The sequence below is a fragment of the Pinus tabuliformis genome, chromosome 5_2, assembly GCF_031772625.1.
Source record: "Pinus tabuliformis cultivar Carrire ecotype Pingquan chromosome 5_2, CPIR1, whole genome shotgun sequence".
NCBI lineage: Eukaryota > Viridiplantae > Streptophyta > Pinopsida > Pinales > Pinaceae > Pinus > Pinus tabuliformis.
In genome coordinates this window covers 33,663,672-33,672,630 of record NC_142306.1, presented here as the reverse complement: position 1 = coordinate 33,672,630, position 8,959 = coordinate 33,663,672, and positions in this window count along the sequence as shown.

Here is an 8,959-nt window from a genome sequence, read left to right as displayed (position 1 = left end):
GTAGTCATGTGGATATGTGATGATCCTTTTCAAAATCGTCTACTTACACTAAATTATGTTTGTTCCTTACCTGCAAATAAAATAATGTGTGGTTGATGGGCCACTTACTTCCTTCCTATTACACTATGTGAGCCTAAAAAGGGAGATGGAAAACTGAGTGCTTTGAGAAAGATTTTAGATGCAAGCCCAGGATCATCTAAAAGACGCAATGGAAGCAGAGGCTACTCCCTTTCTTTAATAACACCAGTTCCTAGTCCCAATGCTAATGAAGTAAAAATGATTTGGTTAGTAAATATGAGTGGATTATGGGTCACTTAATCCTTCGCTAATTAAGCTATGTGACTTGGGTAAAATAGAAAAACAAATTGAAAAAATGTGTGGATTATGGCCACTTACTTTTCCCCTTAATTAAGCTATGTGTGAAATGTAAAAATTTTAAAGTAAAGGCTAAGTAATTGCCCTACTAATACTGATTATTAAAACAATTTGAACTATCTAGAAAAAAATTGCAGAGGTGAAGGAAATTCACTAAGGTTACTAGTCACCCACGAAAGAAAAATTACAATGCTTGTTTTTGCTCTCTGTAAACCGTGGGGTTAGGCTCTGCATAAGCGAGCGAATCGTGTGTCAATTTGCAAGAAAATGATAAGTGTTAAGCCAAATTATAGATATTAAGAGTGAGAATGATTATAAGCAATATGCATTATCAATGGTCTAAATTTAAACTTATATGATTAAGGAACAACGTATTTTATAAATGATACTATACTATAAATAATTTAACTAAAATTTACAATCTCACTAAAACAAATTAGTATTAAAGAACTAAATGCAAAATTTATACCTTTATCATAAATTCAGTGAAATTAAATGACATCCTAAGCAATAGCAAAAGGCTTTGTGCAAGCAAAATAATGTAGAGTATAAAGAAATATCAAAGTACTTTGTAAAATAAATGTAGAGATAAAAAATTATACTAATTATATGTTATTAGTCAATCGAAAATGCATTATGTAATATTTTTTCTCAAAACTTTGGAAATGAGTGGATATTTATGGTAGGAATGTAGCTAGAATACAAAAGAGGAAAAATCAAGAAACCAAGTCTACTAGGACCATTGTCCATACCAAGTGAGTGTTGGGAAGAGGCCATAATGGATTTTATTACAATTATACCAAAGTATGAAGGAACAAATTTCATTATGGTTTTGGTGTTTTGACTCACAAAGTATGTCCACTTTTATAGAAAAGAAGCATCAAAATGGTTTTTGAAGAACAATCTGCAAAGGAAGAAAATCGTTGTCAAAGTAGAAACCCACCATGAAAAGCGCTGCAGACATGATGAGTAGGAGACAACCTTTAGAATAGACTCATTCACCCCTTACTGCTCACTCAACTTTATTGTGACACAAACACGTAACGCAGAAACGTCAAAGGTAAGGCAAAAAGGAAAAAACGTAATGGTATGATGTCAATATATCCATAAAATTGATATATACATTACACACACACACACACACACACACACACACACACACACATATATATATATATATATAAGATAACTATGTTCATCAATAAGAGAAAATTGGATAAAGTCACTGTATAAAGTGACTTATCAATAGTATAGTGATATATCTTATATATATTATATATCATTAAATAAATAAATCAGAACAAGATCCAATAAGACACATGGATAGTTGGTTCACTCATATTAATTTTCAAGTAGAAAATATTCAAATAAAATAATTATATTTTTTGAGGCCTAGTTTAAAGAGATAATTTTTTAGTATGACCCATGATGAAATTGTAATGTTCCATCATTTGAATTATATATTTAAATATGATATAGATTTAATACATTAAAATTTTTATGATATATTCCATTAAATAAATTCAATAATTTAAAATTATAATTATCTCAATTTCACACACTGAATTAAAAAATCTTAAAAAACAAAAAATATGATTAAATATAAAATAGATTTAATGCATCAAAAAAATTATGGTGTATTCCATTATATAAACTTAACAACTTAAAATTAAAAAATATTGAAAAAAAAAAATAACAGCATTAAACTACACTTCATGTTAAAATTTATAATGAATTATATAAATATCATTAAACTCATCATAGAATTTAGGTAAAGAATTAAAAAATTAAAAGAAGAAACAACTCGTAAAATTTAATAATTTTAATAATTACCTTTTTAATTTTGGACAATCTCTTACAGTATTTAACGGAGGAGGAATTTCACACTATGAATCCTTAGTATCCTATCCATGTTGGAGAGGGAAAACAAAAAATTGTTCAAATTTCTAACACTGTTCTATTGATTTCTCCTACTGATGGGGATGAACAAAAATGTGTCTAATCCTATATCCAATATAATTCTATGTACAATATTCAAAACTATCAATGTAAGAAGTGTATGTATGAATTTGGGCTTATACTTTGAAAAACTGAAGGCACTGTTCTTTGTCTTGTAAACTTCACTTGATTTGTCTATAGATCTTCTAGTGTGTTGGAAATAATACTGAGAGGGGGGGGTGAATCAGTATTATCTAGCAATTTAATAAATCTTCCTTATTTGATCTTTGAATTATTTTTGCATGTCAGTACCATAAAATAATGAGCATGAACAAAGAAAACAGATAGTCACACCAAGGAACACAAGATGTAAGGTGGAAACCCAATGTGGGTGAAAACCACCTGCTGCAATATGTCTCTATCTTCTTTCAATTTAGAAACTTCTTTTACAATGATTTTGTACTGGTGCAGTCCTTTACCAGTACGCAGGCTGCAACCTGCAGAGAGCTACAACTCTCTCTCTTTCTCGTTTTTTTAGTCTACTCCTGGAAGGGAGCTACAACCCCCTACTTCTTTTCATAAAGCATCAGATGATCAACAAGTACATAACAGATATAGACCACTACAGATATCAGATCAGCAATAACAGAACTAACCCAGAACACCTTATCAACAGAGAAATTCAATCAACAGAACATCCTAAAACAGAGACGCAGTTTTTCCTTCTATGGCCTGCGACCAGACGCAGTTAACCTTCTGCTACTCTGCGCCCACACACAGATATCCTTCTGCTGCGCTGCGTGCCCACGCACTGTTCCTTTAACTGCTCTGCGTTCTGTTGCTTCAGGGACGCACCCAAAGATATAATCGCGCCGCGTCTTTTGCTACAGAGACGCACCTGAAAACACTATCGTGCCGCGTCCTTCTGCTTCAGAGATGCACATGAACCTTGATCGCTCTGCGTCCCCACGCAGATCTACAGTCACTGCGCTGCGTCCCAGACGCACCTGAACTTCGTCTGCCCTGCGTCCCCACACAGATCTCCAGACTCTGTACTACGTCCCGGCGCGCTTTCCTTTCACTGTACCTGCGACCCTTTGGGCATGAATAATTTCAAGACCTTAAGTGTAACCCAAACAGTCAGATCTACAGATCTGATCTTGCGCCAAAGAGATCTCAGTCCTTCAGTAGATTCGCTTTTTAGATCTAGACCAGATCTCACCCAATAAGATATTCCACCAAAAGACATACTTAGCCAAATGATCTCCTTGCTTTATATAGGCAAGCTCCTCCTCAAAACATGGAACAATACCACGAGCCGACACCATAGAAACACAAAACCGTCGGCTAGATACCACACAAGAAACCCTCACGTGCTTTTTCTCTGCCTTGAAATGTGTGCACTGGGTGGACGCACCCCCTGAACGGCTGGCTCGCGTCTCTGGACGCGGTCCCTGCATGGTGTACCTGCAGGTACGCACCTTCTGAACAGATTTCCTGCGTCCTTCTTAATTTTCAACAAACTGAGAGCCTTGCCACTGGAGTTGCCATCAAGTACAACATCTGTAACATACAGTCATACCAGAAAACATAATGCCAACAATCTCCCCCTTTGGACTTGATGGCAACCTTACAAACTTCAGCTTCATTCTCCCCCTTTGACATCAAGGGCAAAGGGTTATGCTCCCCCTAAGATCATGCTCCCCCTGAACCAGATCTGTAACAAAGAACCATAATCCTCCATGAAAGAGATAGAGACATATTGCAGCTATTTCCAAGATCTCCTTCTGACCATCCTCCATAATGCCAACAATGCATTATATGCTCCCCCAGAACCTGTACCATCAATAAAAAAGTGTTCAACAATAAGATGATGCATCAACAACCCCCAACTTTTGCCTGAGGTACTCAAAAGTGTCCCTGGGCAATGGTTTGGTGAGAATATCAGCAACTTGTTCCTTAGAAGGAACATACTCCAACTTGACCTTCTGTTCAAGCACTTGTTCCCGGAGAAAATGATACTTGATTGGTATGTGCTTGGTTTTTGAATGCATAACCGGATTCTTTGAGATGCTGATTGCACTTGTGTTATCACATAAGATGGGGATAGGTGGTGTACAAGTGATTTGAAAATCCTGCAAAGTCTGCATCATCCAAAGAAGTTGGGTGCAACAAGATGCAGCAGCAACATATTCCACTTCAGCTGTAGACAAGGCAATCGAACTCTGTTTCTTGCTGAACCAAGATACCAGTCTGGAACCCATAAAGAACGCACCACCACTTGTGCTTTTCCTGTCATCCACGCTTCCGGCCCAATCTGCATCTGTATAAGCATGAAGAGTAAGATCTGTATCTCTAGGATACCATAAGCCATAATTTTGAGTCCCTTGAAGATATTTGAAAATTCTCTTCACTGCCTGAAGATGAGTCTCCTTCGGATTTGCCTGAAATCTTCCAACTATTCCAACTGCATGCATGATGTTCGGTCGGGTACCTGTCAAATATAGTAAACTTCCAATCATAGATCTGTAGGTTGGTTGATGTACTGCTGCAGATTCATCATTTGCACTGAGACTACATCCTGTGACCATGGGTGTACATACTGGTTTTGCATCTTCCATGCCATACTTCTTCAAAATCTGTTTGAGATACTTGGTTTGAGATAAAAAGATTCCTCCTTCCTTTTGTTGAATTTGCAAACCAAGGAAATATGTCAGTTCTCCTAGCAAGGACATTTCAAATTCTTTCTGCATGACCGAGGCAAAGCTTTGACTCATAGCTTCTTCATTGCTGCCAAAAATAATGTCATCTACATACACAACAAGTATTAGCAATTTGTCATTTTCAACTTTTATATACAGATTGCTATCTGCTGAACCTTTTGAAAAACCTTGTTGATGAAGATATTTGTCCAACCGGTAGTACCAAGCCCTTGGAGCTTGTTTGAGACCATAAAGAGCCTTTTTCAATCTGCATACAAGATTTGGATCATTTCCAAGAATGAATCCATCTGGCTGTTCAATGTACACTTCTTCTTCCAAGTCTCCATTCAGAAAGGCTGATTTCACGTCCATTTGAAATACTTTGAAGTTTTGAAAACTTGAGAGAGCAAGGAACATTCGGATGGCCTCAAGTCTTGCAACAGGAGCAAAAGTTTCTTCAAAGTCTATTCCTTCTTGCTGCGCATACCCTTTACAAACAAGTCTGGCTTTGTTTCTAATTACTTCTCCATTTTCATTCAATTTATTTTTGAAGACCCATTTTGTTTCGATAACATTCTTATCCTTAGGTCTAGGAACCAGCTCCCAAGTGTTGTTCTTTTCGATTTGCTCAAGTTCTTCATCCATTGCTTTCACCCAACATTCATCTTTGCATGCTTCTTTCACATTTTGTGGTTCAGTAGAGGAGAGTAATGCCAAATAGCTTGAGGCTTCTGCAACTATTCTTCTTGTTTGTACACCTGCTTCTTTCTGCCCCACAATCTGAGATTCTGGATGATTCTTCTGAACATATCTGGATGGAGTTTTCTCTTCTATTCTTGTCTGCTCTTCTGGTTCTTCTTGAGGTTCTCCTTGGGGTTCTTCTTCTTCATTATTCTGTCTTTGAGGGTAGCCTTCATCTTCTTCTATATCTTGATGATGTACTTGCCTAGGAATGTATCCCTTCTCATCAACCACTACATCAATGCTGTCAACAATTCTGCCAAGTCTTTTATTGTAGCATTTGTATGCTTTGCTATGTGGAGAATAGCCAAGAAGAATGCCTTCCTCTGCTCTAGGTTCAAGTTTGCCAAGCTGCTCATCAGTATTCTTGATATAGCATTTGCTCCCAAAGATTTTGAAGTGCTTTACCGAAGGAGTCCTGCCACTCCAAAGCTCATGAGGAGTTTGAGTGCTGTTCACCCGAACATTTGTTTTGTTGAGAATAACAACCGCAGCATGTGCAGCTTCACCCCAGAAAGTTGCGGGAGTTCCTGATTCATCAAGCATAGCACGAGCCATTTGTTGGATTGTTCTGTTCATTCTTTCAACAACTCCATTTTGCTGAGGAGTTCTAGCTGTAGAGAATTCTCTCCTTATCCCATGTTCATCACAGAAATCGAAAAATTCATTTGAAGTAAATTCCCCACCTCTGTCGGATCTGAGGCACTTAATTTTGTGACCTGATTCATTTTCAACCAAGGCTTTGAAGGATTTGAATTTTTCGAATGCTTCATCTTTGTGCTTCATAAGTCCTAACCAGACAAACCTGGAGAAATCGTCAATAAATAATATCAAGTATTCCTCTCCTCTAGGTGTTCTTTTCCTGAATGGACCGCATGTATCTGTATGTACTAGCTCAAGAGGCATGCTAGCTGATCCTTCTTTCTCTGGAAAGTTAGTCCTGGTTTGTTTTCCAAACTGACATGATCTGCATATGGTGTTGTCAGGAATTTTGATATCTGGAAGATCGCGAATTGCCTGATATTTGCATGCTTTCCTTATTTGTGAGAAGCTTAGATGTCCCAACCTTCGATGCCATAACCAGTGCTCTTCATCCTTGCTCAGATAGCATTGTTGTTGTCCTTCTTCAAATATGTACAGATTATTTGGAGTTCTTTTGCCTTTGAGTACTGTTTTACCTGTATCAAGATCACGAACAAGACATCCATTCGATCTGAAAATAACCTCGGTTCTTTGATCACACATCTGGCTGACACTTAGAAGATTATGCTTCAATCCATCAACATACAAAACATTTCCAGCTTTGACCTTTCCTTTTAACTGAGCAATGCATTTTCCTTTTATAGTTGCAGGAGTATCATTTCCAAAAGACACTTTCTTTCCTTTTTCTAGAGCAGAATAAGATTCAAGTTTTTCTTTATCACCTGTCATATGCTTCGAACATCCACTGTCAATGTACCATAGATTTTCCTGTCCCTCTGCATAAAATGCTATTCCACATCTTTCTGTTTGAGGTTCCTTTATTCTCCATGTTTTGGTGCTTGAGGCTTGCTCCTTTTTCTGCTGAAACCTGCTCCTGCATTCAGATTCTTCATGACCAAAGTTATTGCAAATAGAACATTCGACTTCATTTTCAAGAACTGAAAAGTTGTTATAGGTCCTTTTTGTCATCCCTGTCATACTTCTTTGTTTTTGAGCTTCCCTAGTCATGATTGTTTTATATGCAACACATTGAGCTGCTTTGTGACCAAAGTTATGACAAGAAAAGCATTGTCCATTGAAGAAACTTCTGCGGTTATCGAATCTACCAGCCACCTGATTGTAATTTCTATATTCATCTATTCTTGGACCAAATTGAGAAGATTTTACCTGTGGCTGGTTCACCCTTAAGATGGATTGCCCTTGATAGTTTCTGTTTGTAATTCGACCCTGCTTTACCTGATGATCTTCATTGTTCTTTTGCTCATTTCTTCTTGCTGCATCAAGATAACTCTTTGAGGTGGATGCTTGAGAGGTTTCTCCATTGTAGCCCAGACCTGTCTTGTTTAGAGGAGACCGCTGCACATTGATAATCTTATCCAAAGTTTCAGATCCTTTGACAAACTTAAGATTAATAGCTTTTGTTTTCTCAATCTCTTTTCTAAGACCAACAATTTCTCCTTCTAGTTTTTCAAGATGTTTTTCCTTTTCATCAATTTGAAATTGTAGAGTATAAATGATCACATTCTTTTCTTCTATACATCTCTTGAGTCTAATGATTTCATCATAAAGGTTATCCACATCTATAGCATCCATATAATCATCATCTTCAAATGCCATTAATAACTTATATTCATTACCTCGTTCATCTTCATCACTGTTTGATAGACCATCACTATCTTCATGGGTGTAGTAGCTTTTCTTATTTGCACTTTGTTTCTTGTTCCATCTAGCAGGTTCCTTTCCTTTATCCTTATAAGGACATTTTGCAGCATAATGACCTACTCTTCCACAAGCAAAGCATTTGAAAGGTAGCTTACCTCTGAACCTTCCAGAACCCCTTTGAAGATTTGTGACAAAATTTGATTCTTCTTCCTCTTCTTCTGGAACATGGCTTGCTTCATAGTAATCTTCTTTTCCTGATGCCTTAAAAGCAGCTTCCCTTCTGTCTGATGGACCTCCCTTTCTCATTTCATAAGCAGTTAGAATTCCATGTAGCTGAGACATAGTGAGAACACGGAGATTTTCCTTTTCTTCTATTGCAGATACTTTAGATTCAAACTTGGGGGATAAAGATCTTAGAATCTTTTCAACTACTATAGCCTCTTTTATTTCTTCACCCAAATTTTTCATACAATTAACAATCTCATCTACCCGAAGAAAATAATTAGCCACACTTTCATCATTATACATCTTGAGAGTTTCATATTGAATCCTGAGAGTTTGAAGTTTAGCTCGCTTTACCTGTTCATCTCCTTCATAGCTCGCGACCATTTTGTCCCATATCTCTTTTGCTGATTTGAAGTGCATTACCTTCATGAATTCTGTTTGGGATATACTTCCTAATAGAGTACTGACTGCTTTTGCATTTGTTTCATACTTCTTTTTCTCAGCTGGATCTGTAGGAGTAGCTAAAGGAAAAGCATAGCCTGTTTCTACAATGTCCCAAACTTCTGTACCAAGAGATTGAAGATATGCAGTAACTCTTACCTTCCAATAATTGA